This window comes from Gossypium raimondii, chromosome 5 (assembly GCF_025698545.1).
Source record: "Gossypium raimondii isolate GPD5lz chromosome 5, ASM2569854v1, whole genome shotgun sequence".
NCBI classification, from domain to species: domain Eukaryota; kingdom Viridiplantae; phylum Streptophyta; class Magnoliopsida; order Malvales; family Malvaceae; genus Gossypium; species Gossypium raimondii.
This window is the reverse complement of record NC_068569.1, coordinates 55,938,131-55,950,401: the sequence shown is the minus strand read 5'-3', so window position 1 is coordinate 55,950,401 and position 12,271 is coordinate 55,938,131. Positions and strand designations below refer to the sequence as shown.

Sequence of the window (12,271 nt, the reverse complement as noted above, 5' to 3'; positions counted from 1 at the left end):
TGGCCAATTAGTTGAAAAGGGCTATACATTGGTTTTAAGGATGGTTCTTTGTATTGTTCAAGACATGAATGGTCCGGAGTTAGTCACTTGTCTCTATGGTGATAGGTGCTTCATCTTGGATGTTAGCAAAATAGAAAGAAAGGCATACACCAGCCTTGTTGAAAGAACTGACTTGTGGCATAGGAGACTAGGCCATGCAAATTTCAGATCCATCGATCTACTACATAGGCTGAATTTGGTTGATGACATTTCAAAAATTGAAGTTAGTGGGAATGTTTGTGAAATTTGTCACTTGGTAAGCGTGCTAGACCGCTTTTTCTCACGACAGTGCTTGGAGAGCTCGAACAAGCTCGAATTGGTGCACTCGATGTTTGTGGCCTATGAGAACACCTTTAATCGGTGAGAGCAATGTACTTTGCCTGTTTATAGATGATTTAACAAGGTTGTCTTGGGTCTACTTCTTGAAGCAAAAGTCGAAGTGTTTGAGGCCTTCGCAAATTCAAGGCATATCTTTGAAAATCGGTCAGTGCAAAATTAGAGCCTTGAGGGTGATAATGGCTCAATATGTGTCGAGAGATTTGAAGCTTTGTGATAGTCCGAATTCACCATCACTCACAACAATCTATACTCCTCAACAGAATGGAGTCTGTGAGAGGAAAAATAGGATGTGCTAAATATGTCTAGGTGTCTATTATTTCAAGGCAAGCTTCCAAGCCGGTTTGAATGAGGCGGTCAACACCTCGGTGTATTCGCTCAATAGACCGCCAACTCGGCAGTCAAGGATAAAACACCTTTTGAGGCTTGGCATGGAGTCAAACCTATGGTAACTCATTTAAAAGTGTTTGGCTGTATATGTTATGCTCTTATTCCAGTAGAGAAGAGGACCAAGCTCGAGAGCAGGGCTACTCCAGGAATCTTTGTTGGCTATAGCAGCAACAAGAAGGGTTATAGAGTGTATGATCCTACAGCAAAGAAGGTCTTAGTCAGCAGGGATGTAAAGTTTGATGAAGAAAAAGTGTGGAATTGGAATGGTGTTGAAGCTGACATGTCTGAAATGGACCAGTTGGACTTGGTTGATGAACCTATAGAAGAGGGACCAAGTGAAGATGTCAGAGATGACATACCGAGAAGGGGCACCGGGACTTTGGTGATGTCTATCGAGGTGCAATGTTCTTGTGATTAAGCCCTCGGACTTTGAAGAGGTCGCCAGGATGAAGTCGGATGAAAGCTATGGAAGATGAGTTAGAAATGATCAACAAAATCGACTTGGGAGTTGGTGAGCGCACGAACACAAGAAGGTCATTGGAGTTAAATGGGTGTACCGGACCAAGTACAATGCTGATGGCTCACTGAACAAGCACAAGGCCAGGCTTGTGGTGAAGGGCTACAGTCAGCAGTATGGTGTGGACTACTTGGAGACTTTTGCTCCAGTGGCAAGACTGGATACAATTAAAATTGCTTTTGCTTTAGCACTTTCGAAAACAGTGGAGAGTTCACCAATTGGATGTCAAATCAGCATTCCTAAATGGTTTTCTCAAGGAGGAGATCTTCATTGAGCAACCTGAAGGTTTTGAAGTTGCTAGACATGAAGACAAAGTGTACAAGTTAAGAAAGGCCCTCTATGGCCTGAAACAGGCACCAAGGGCCTGGTATGACAGAGTTGATGCTTATCTGACCAAGCTTGGATTTGTGAAGAGCCTTAGTGAACCTACTATGTATGTTAAGAGGTCAGAATTTGAAACATTGCTGATTGTCTCCTTGTATGTGGATGACTTGTTAGTGACAGGGAGCAAAGTTGAGCTCATTGATGAGTTCAAGGTCCAAATGCGACAAGTGTTTGAGATGATGACTTGGGGATCATGACTTACTTCCTTGGCATGGAAGTTCACCACCGATCGAGGTATCTTCATCACCAACACTCATTTGCTTTGAAGATCCTAGACAAATTTTGCATGCATAATCGAAGCGGCCAAGACACACTGTGGCCCAAGGTGAAAAATTGACAAGCAATGGTGATCAGCAAAGGGTTGATGAGAGGCATTATCGAAGCCTAGTAGGTTGCTTGTTGTATCTAACAGCAACTAGGCCAGACATTATGTTTGGTGTTAGTCTGCTATCAAGGTTCATGCATTCTGTAATGAGGCGCATTTGAAGGCTGCCAAAAGGGTTCTTAGATACATCAAAGGCACAGCTAACTTTGGTGTAATGTTTGAAAGTGGAAAGGAACTGAAATTAGAAGGTTACTCTGATAGTGATTGGGCAGGATCCCTCGATGACATGAAGAGTACCTCTGGATACTTCTTCACACTTGGATCGAGCATGTTTTGCTGGAGTTCAAAGAAGCAACAAACTGTTGTTTCATCCCTGGTGAAGCAGAGTACATTGCAATTGCAGCAGTTGATCAATCGAGCCATTTGGCTCAGAAATTGCTTCAGACCTTAATGAAACACAAGTCAAGCAATCAAATTTGGGTGGACAATCAATCGCAGATTGCTATAGCTAAGAACCCCTGTGTTTCATGGGAAAACTAAACATTTTAAGATAAAGTTACACTTTGTTCGAGAGGTGAACAAACAAAAGAGATCACCTTGTTCATTGTAGCTCAGGCACAATTAGGCGATATCTTGACTAAGCCCTTAGGAGCTGCTAGGTTTGATGTATTGAGAAATGGAATTGGTATGTGTTGCTTACAGTCCAAGGAGGAGTGTTGAAAGTCGGATCGCAAAGCAACATGTGGCCGCAACATGGTTGGTCGTCGAGCTTGGTGATATTGCTTGGTGTGCAAGACCGAAGTGAACCGGATGAAGCAATCAACTTTGGATGTTTTGTTCTTTTGTAATTTAGTTTAGTTCAACTTTAACTAGTTTCCAAAGTTAGTTGGATTAAGTTTGTGATTGGATTGATGATGTAAAAGCGATATGTCGACTTATTTTGTATTTGACTTAAGCTTGTATTAGTTTAGTTTAAGTGGGAGCAGTTATGTCATTAGGTATCAAATGAATCAAATTTGTAACTCTTTTATATATTCAAATTTTGAATGAAAAATTATGTTCGATTCGATTACAATTTCTTTGAGTATTCATTTTGTTCACTGTTTTTGCTTTGCTTGTTTTCTTTTGCTTCGATACTTCTTGCTTGCTTTTGCAAATTCATTTTGCAACTTCTTTCTTTTTTGTCACGCCATTGTTCCAACAGGAATTTGTCCACTCAATTGGTTCTGCGACAAGTCTAACTGAGTGAGTTGCAGCAGGTTCCCTAATGATCTTGGAATTTGTCCACTCAATTGGTTGTCTAACAAATTGAGGAGATTGAGGTTTGGCAAGTCAAAAATGTTTTTTGGGAACTTTCCTTGCAAATCACAATAAGCAAGACTGAGAGACCTTAGAGAAGAGGATAGATTCATGAAGACATGAGCATTAACAGAAGACATGTTGATTCCATCCAAAAACAGATGCCTGACCTCGGTTAGGTTGTGAACAAGTCCCTCCAGAGCATGTTTGTCAATTGTTCTTTCATAAGTCGGACCGGAGAGATCAAGTGAAACCAATTTTGACAGTGGGAGACTTGGGATGGGACTTCTCCGCAAATTCTGTATAAGAAAGGTTGAGGTAGAATAGGCTTGTAAACCAATCGAACTCGGATGGAATTTTGGAAAGATTAAAGTCATTGTAGGCAAGGTTGAGTTTTGAAGGTGAGGAAGAAGAAAGAGAGTGGTATTGGAAGGGAAGTTGCCATATAGGCAACTGCAGCTCAAGTCAAGGGCAATAACATGAGCATTTAGGTGGTCACAAGTGACCCCATCCCATGAGCAGCAATCTGTACCCTCCTTCCATGAATTTGTCTTGGGATAAGATTTAAGGCCTGTCATATATTCGCAATCCCAGGAAGCATCCTCTGTTATGGAAAAAGAGTCCTTAAACTGGATTAGTGAAGAGCAGGAATGAGATCCTGAAGAAGAAAAAGAAGCATAAAGATGGGGAAAGAAAAGGAATAGGCAGAGAAAGAGATAGGGGGCCATGTTGTTATGTTGGTAGAGGAAGATGAAGGATAGGAATGGTATTTATAGGCAACAAATAATACCACAACATTGGTGTTACAGTCTGTTTTTTTCTTTTACATTGAAAAGTTATGGATGCTTTTACCATATATTTTTCATTCTTAAAATTGGATGCTTTTTCTTTTAGCAAAATCTTCTATTTCATAAAAATGTGTATTTCATATATAGCCTCATAATTCAAATTTAAAATCTCATTTGTTATAAATTTTGATAAATTTATTTGGGAATAATTATTTTCATTTGTTAATTATTACTCTTTTAATCAAGTAAAATTAAAACTAAAAGAGATAATGATTTATTTAGCATTTTTAACTTTACAAACGAAAAGTCATTTTAGCTTTCCTTTTTTTTTATCTCTTTTAGCATTAAAACAAAAAGACATAATGATATATTTTGATTTTAGCTCATCTCAAAAATCGAAGGGTGAGATAGAGGATTAAAAATTTTTTTTTAAATATATATATATTAAAATTTTTAGAATTAGAACTAAATTGCTAATTTTTTGAAAATATTAAGGGTTAAATTTATTAATTTTTTAAAATTTGAACTAAACTGACAAGTTTTGCAAATATGGATGAGTTTAGGCGAAATTTTAAGCTAATATTTCGGGTCGAGCCAAGCTTGAGCAAGCATGAAGTACGTTAATATCATACTTAGGCCTGACCTGGCCCGGCTCATGAGCACCTCTATAGTTGAGTGACTAGAATAGAACCAAAGGAATAGTTTAGTGATTATTTTTGTAATTGACCCATATGAAATTTAGGTTAATTTCTGTTATTAGTCCTCGTACTTTGCAAAAGTTGTGGACTTAATCTTTATACTTTACTTTGGTCATTTTTAGTTCATGTACTTTTCAAATTTTAAAATTTTAGTCATCACCAAACAATAACCGTTAAATTTATTAAGTTCTGTTATTTTCAAAAATAATGCAACAAATATATTTTTCATATATTTTAGTCATGTTGTTAGTGATCAACAGCTACTTCCTCTTTACCATATATTTTTCATTCATAAAATTGATTACTTTTTTTACCAAAGAAGTAAAATAATTAACATTCATGAGATTACAAAGTCTTCTTCCTTATAACACGCCAAGTTTGGTCCCAAATAATTTTCCACACAAAAGAATAAAGAGGAAGAAGACTGCTACAGATTTAACTATCAATTGTCTATTGACTATACTTCAACTCCACAAAAAAAGACTAAGACTATTCATTTAGGACACCAATTCCTGCAATTGGATTAATCTCATCGTTGCTGCAATCTTTTGACAGTGTAATCCAATCTTAAATATGTTACTCTGCAATGTTATTGTAAATGTTACTCTTAAATTTGTCGATAGATATATGGTGCTTTGAGTTTTTATTTAGTTAACCCTATATAAATAAATGGATGTTTGCACTTTAAATGCAGGACTATATCAAGAACATCAGAGCAGCATATACAAAGGATTTTACAGCGAGAGATGTTACAAAGAGGCAAATAGCAGTTGCTACCTATCTAATTGACAAATTAGCTCTTAGGGCGGGTAATGAGAAGGTATATCATGTTTACCATGGATAATCTAATTTGTGTTTCTTTTTACTTGTGCAAGTGCATTAACATCTCTTTGTACATTAATTGTGTGGGTAGGATTGAATTCAATGGAGGAAATAAAATGTCCGAGCTGATGTAGTTTATTAGGCTTTTTGTGTTAGTCAGGTATTATATTTGGTGGTCTTATGTGCATTCTATTGATGTTTATGGAAAATGTTAGTGGCTGCTCCTAGTAATAGCAGAAGGGCAGAAAGGCTAAAGGGTAAAGGGTTAAAGTTGATTGCATCTTCCACTGAATCATTTTGAACTATTGCTTTTCTATTTTTTTTTTAGTTCTTTTTGGTCTCCTTCTCTCTTTACCTTTTAACTCTTTTAACTTCAAGTAGTAGTCTTTACTTAGGTCTTGTTTTATCTTTTAGGTTGAAAGATATTGATAACCAATATATAATCTATGGTTTGTCTTGAAAGTTGCTGGTTCCTATTAACTTTTAGTTACGAAGAAAACTTTCAGACAACCCTCTTTTTTTTGGGGTATTCCTTATGTTATGGTTGGCCATTTGCAGGATGATGATGAAGCGGATACCGTTGGTTGTTGCACGCTTAAAGTAGGAAATGTGGAATGTATTCCTCCAAATAAATTGAAGGTAAGGTTGGAATATGCTCCGAGAAAAGATAGTATTTCTTTGGTAACTGTTAGAATGGGCCTATTTTTCCTGGGAATTTGCCTGTTAAAACTCGTTAGTTTTGTTGAATTCTGTGGAAGCCAAGTCATTTATCTGCTAGCTGAGACTGTTGTTAACATGTTTGTCCTTGTTTTATTCATTCAGTTTGACTTCCTTGGTAAAGATTCGATCCAATACGTGAACACGGTAGAGGTTGAGCTTCCTGTATACAAGGCAATTGGACAGTTTCAAACTAGTAAGTTGTTGACTACCTTTGACTAGAATTGATACATATATGATATGACTTAAGCCAAAGGGTGTGATCTCTCTTTTATGCAGGGAAAAGCAAAAGTGATGATCTTTTTGATGAGCTTGATACGAGTAAACTAAATGCTCATTTGAAGGAACTCATGCCTGGTCTTACAGCGAAAGTCTTCCGTACCTATAATGCTTCCATTACATTGGACGATATGGTATGTCAACCTATGCATGACCTGCATGCATTTTACTCTAATATTGCTTGTGTGCATACCCTAGTTGCAAGTCATCAATAAGTGTACGAGACAAATATATTGGACTGTTTTATTACATACCATAGTTTACCTTGGACATGTAATAGTTTCGAATCAAATCTCTTTAGAAAGAAGATCTTTTGTCTCATTGTAACCTACTTCAGAGATTCTAACTATTTTATGCTAGAAATTTTAAATAACCAGTGTATCATCTGCTATGTTTTCATCACCATTCTTTCGAACTTTTTGATAAATTTTAATTTTAATTTTATATTTCTTTCTAGAAAAATAATATATATATTTTTTCAAATATATTGGCAATCAGGAATCTCAAGACAAAACCAAAGCTATGATCTTCCTCCGTCGTCATCTTGAAGGCAGAATATTTGAACATAAAAGATCCACTTGAATTGTAGAATGATTTGAAAGAAAGATATGACCATAAAAAAAAAAAGGTAAACCTTCCTAAAGTTTGTTATGATTGGATGCACCTCAAATTGCAAGATTTCAAATCAGTGAGTATAACTTTGAATTATTCAAATAAACTCTCAATTAAATTTGTGTGGATAGAAAATTACTGATACAGATTTATTAGAGAAAACTTTCTCAACCTTTCACACTTCTAATATGCTCTTGCAACAACAATATCATGAAAAGGATTTTAAGAAATACTCTGAATTAATCTCATACCTTTAGGTGGTTGAACAAAATAACGAGTTGTTGATGAAAAACCACGAAAGTCATCCCACTAGTTCTGTTCCATCCCTAGAAATGAATGTGGCAGTACATAGGGATTTTGAGCATGTGTATGTATATATATGAATATGTATATGTGTGAAAATGAAAACAAGCTATGAACAACAATAAAATTTTTACCCTATTAAGATTGGTAGAACAGTTAGGAACTTATGTACAATTGGAATGCCATAGGAATTAGTGAGCGCTTTGGTTCGGCAATGTGATGCCTTATGAAATAGCACTTCGGTGCACCTTAGATTGTTATGTGTTTGGTGTGTTAGGTTAGGTGCACAATTAGTGCAATATGTATGGTGTGATCGGTTGGAATCTCGAGTATCCATGTCCTATTCCACTAGAGTAGGGCTAAGTGTTTATAAGCGTTGATAAATGAACTTATAAAAATGGTATACGCTAAAATGTCTATAAATAAAGTGACTTGATTAAAATGTGAAAAGAATGAATAATTGGGTATAAGTGGAATTAAATGTGAGCAAATTTAAGAATTACAAGTTAAAAACAATTAAATAAGAATTTGATATTGAAATGATTAGTGAAGAGCAAGCAAACCTATTATGACTCTAATGAAATAGATAAGTATGTGGGCATAAGTGGTATATGTGCATAATGCAATTGGTAGAACTAATGACTAGGTGACCCAAGTGATTGATCAATAAAAGAATGAAAAGCCTACCTAATGGTAAACTCCTCTAGTGTATGAAGTGACTAATTAGTTGAAATTGTGCTTAAGAACTTTGACCCTAAGTGATATAAACCAACTTAGATTCAATACTTCAAAATAAAAGCTCAACACTAATATAAGGATTAAGTAGGAAATTTTCGAGTGTAATTACTAAGCTCTTTGAGCTTAATGCGTTAGTTGTTTAAATGTGTAGGTGGAAAGCTTTTCTAAGAAGCTTAAGATTGTATCTTGGGAGGGTTGCATCATCGACTCGGTTTAAGTGTTGTAAATTGAGGATTTGTATTTGCTTCTCAGTATTTTGACATTTATACAAAGGCTTAGGCTAGTCTTAGTAATTATGAGTATATTGGCTTGTATAACCATGGACTTTTGAAACTATTTTGATATTTTAAGTTAATCTTTGGTTCTTGATTAGAGTTGAATATTTGTATGACTTAAATTGAATTTAAATAAGATTAGATTATCTTTTAAAATTGATTTGAATCTTGTCAATACGATATAATGATTTTGGAGTTGATTTGGAGTGTTTTAGCTAATTTTGCTCGCAAACTCAAGTTCCAGAACATGAATTTTTAATAAAGAATATCAGTCTTTGATTTAACGTACATTTTCTAATTTTCCTACTTTTTGAATAAATGAGATAAAATACAATCTGACTCCCAATGGAGGAACCTACTTTTACCTATTTTTGGAATATTCTTGTGATAATTAAGCTCATTGGGTTCATAATCTTAAGTTTCGAATTTTTTTTATAATATCTAATCTAAAAATAATAATTAAACACCTTAAATTATTTAATTGAAAAAAAGAAATGGAACAAACTTTAGAAAAAAAAAAAGAAAGAAAAGAAAGCAAATAATTCCTGGACTGGCCTTTTGTTAATGTCGCCATGGCCTCTGTCGCTTAGCATTCGTTTCATTCCCCAATTCAACATTCCAAATTTCAATTAAAAAAAAAATCAGCTAATTTCAATCATTTTCTAACATTTTTATGGTATGGGTTTTTTTGCAACTTTTCATTTCTTAATGGGTTTTCAATCAAGTGTTTTTTTTTTTGGTTAAATTTTAAAGCTAAAAATGTAGCTTAAGTCAGTTCTTATCTGTTCTTCTTTATTATTATTAGATATTAGGTCCTTAAGAATCAGTCTATTGATTTGGTTGCTGTTATTGTTTAAGGTTTTAATGGCATCTCCTTCAGATACATGGATAAAAGAATACAATGATGCAATAAAAATTGCAGATGATATCAATGGCATGATATCCGGCAAGGGTTCCTTGCCTTCGTCTGGACCGGAAACACAGCGTCACGCTTCAGCTATTTGAAGGAAGATTACGATCTTAGGGACTCGACTCGATGGATTGCAATCCCTCTTGTCTAAACATACTGGGAAGCCATTGTAAGTCACCTTAGTTGAAGTGAATTGATGTTGGATATTGTGTTTTTTGATCGTTTATGTCGTCTAGGGTGTTTATACGATAGGTACTTCGATGTTCTGTCGGGGTACTCGAATGGCCTTTATCATAAACTATAAATTGGCTTTGATGTTGCTTCGATGTTTGATTGCATATTCAAATATGTGTTAACATGAATGATAAATTGGCTTTGTTGTTGGAGTAGTGTTTTTCGATCATATGTCTTGGTAAAAAGGCTTCTCCAGTCCTTTTCAATTTCGAAATTGAACAAATTGATCTCTCTAAAAAAAATTAAAGCAATTTAATCCCTTTCAATTTATATGATTTTCCGTCAATTGTATATGATTTTGATTGGTATAGTAATAAATTTAGCCCTCAAAGTTTACAAATTCTATCAACTTGGTCCTAATTTAACAAATTTATCCTTCAATATATTTGTGCAAGTGTGCAAGGGTGTTTATAAGATACGGTATTTCGATGTTCGATTTGGGCATTCGAATGACTTTATTGTGAACCATAAACTGGCTTTACGATATTCGATTACATATCCAAATACGAATTAATATGGATGATAAATTGGCTTTGATGTTGGATTATTGTTTTTTGATCATATATGTCTTCAAGGGTATTTATAAGACACTGGTTCGACAAACCAGTTTCGACTGTTTGTTGATGCTTGATATGTTGGTTACAGAACAGATAAGGAGATGAATCGATGCAAAGACATGGTCACGAATTTGAGATCAAAGTCGAATCAAATGGCTTCGGCATTCAACATGTCGAACTTTGCTAATAGAGACAGCTTACTAGGGCCAGAAACTAAGCCAGATACTATGAGTAGAACAATCGGTTTGGATAACTCCGGCCTTATCGGTCTTCAACGACAAATAATGAAAGGCAAGTTATTTTACTTCATCCTAGCTTTGTGAAATTGCTCCGACTTTTGATAGTGAGTTTACGAGCAGAGCAAGATGAGGGTCTCGAGAAGTTGGAGGAAACGCTCGTAAGCACGAAGCACATCGCATTAGCGGTCAGCGAAGAACTTGATCTGCATACCACACTAATCGTATGTTTTTGTATTTTCTCCAATAGTCTTATTGAGAACCTTCAATTCATCCTCGATGAACATTACATTATCTTCCGCTCTCTTATGCAGGACGACCTCGGCCAACATGTCGATGTCACCGATTCTCACCTACAGGTAATACACTTCGCTATTGATAAGTTTCTTTTTTGATCACTCAACCAAATGATCATCCAACTATTTGATTTTTTTTCTTTTTTGACCATCAACCATTAAATATCTAATGGAAAGATGGCATGACAGCTTTTCAAATTAGCATAATAGCAACTTTAACCTCAATATTATACGTTGCGTCAACGCTTATGCATTGTGTAATTTGATCTATTTTTTTTGTGACCCTCCTAAAAAACTAAAACAAAACAAATCTTCATCGAAAATATACAAAAATATCTTTTCATAGTCGAGTAACTAAGAAAGAAATTTATTAATAGTTGGGTGACTATCAATATAGTTTACCCTTAAAGTTTTCGGATCATTTCCGGTCCGAAACAATTTGGGTTGTTTAGAGTTTTAATTTTGTATTGTGTTTTCTTTTCTTTGTTGTATCAGAGAGTGCAGAAAAACATGGGAATTCTGAACAAGCACATCAATGGCGGATGGTCATGTATGTGCATGCCTTTAGCTGTCATTGGAATTGTGGTTCTGCTTGTCCTTATATACCTACTCATCAAATACTTGTAAGAGATAATATCACATTTCGTAACTGTGCTTTCATAGAATGTTTGATGTGGTACCTAAATTATTAATATGTGTTCTATTATAGTACATGTTGAATGTCTAATGTGGTACATCAACTATCAATATATGTTTTATTATGGTACTTAATGTTAACACCGTTAATGAATTGTTAGACCAACCAATGAAAATTTGACACGTAATTTGTTTTCTAATTCATCAAGTCTGCATGTATGAAATAACATTATGTGAAAAACTAAAAAAAGTTAAATTAAATTTTTAAAAACTAAACATATGAATAATAAGGAAGGAGTAAAACTAAACTTACATAACCAAAAATATTATATTGTCCGTTTAAGCAAATAATCATCTTCTCCAAAGAGTTTTCCTTTAAAATAATGTTTTCAATTGATTTTAAATAATAATTTTATTATCTTTGAAAGTACGGGTATTTTTATTAACCATATGTTTAGTTATTTGTTTTTAATTTCATTTAATTATTGTTTTATTTAGTTTTTCACTATTATATTATCCACGTGGGATTGATAATTAAAAAAAGGGTTCTATGTGTCAAATTTTCATTAGTTGATTTAGCAATTTTTTAATAGTGTTAATACCAAGTACCATTGGGCAGATCCTGGGAGTTGGGACTAGTTTTTTTTTTGGGGAGGGAGCAGGTAAAATTTTCTAAAAATTTAAGGGTTTAATAAGATTTTTAAAAAAATTGGGGGTCTAATAAAAAATTTAAAATTTTTGTGAGATTAAAGAGAATTTTCAAAAATTTTGAGGGCTTAATTGAAAATTTCTAAACATTTCAAAGGAAAAAACAAAATTCTCCGAACTTTTTTTTTTGCAGGGGTGACGGGACAAAAAGCCCCCTAAGCCACCATAATAG

At 34.5% G+C, this 12,271-nt stretch overlaps 1 protein-coding gene and 1 pseudogene across 4 annotated transcripts in view; one reads left to right on the top strand and one right to left on the bottom strand.

The window, feature by feature from the left end:
* Window positions 1–12,271, bottom strand: part of LOC128041188 (receptor-like protein 9DC3) — an 88,263-nt gene that overhangs the window by 41,964 nt on the left and 34,028 nt on the right. The gene's annotated exons all lie outside the window — the stretch shown is intronic.
* LOC105767878 (syntaxin-51-like) lies at window positions 9,211–11,521 on the top strand (annotated as a pseudogene).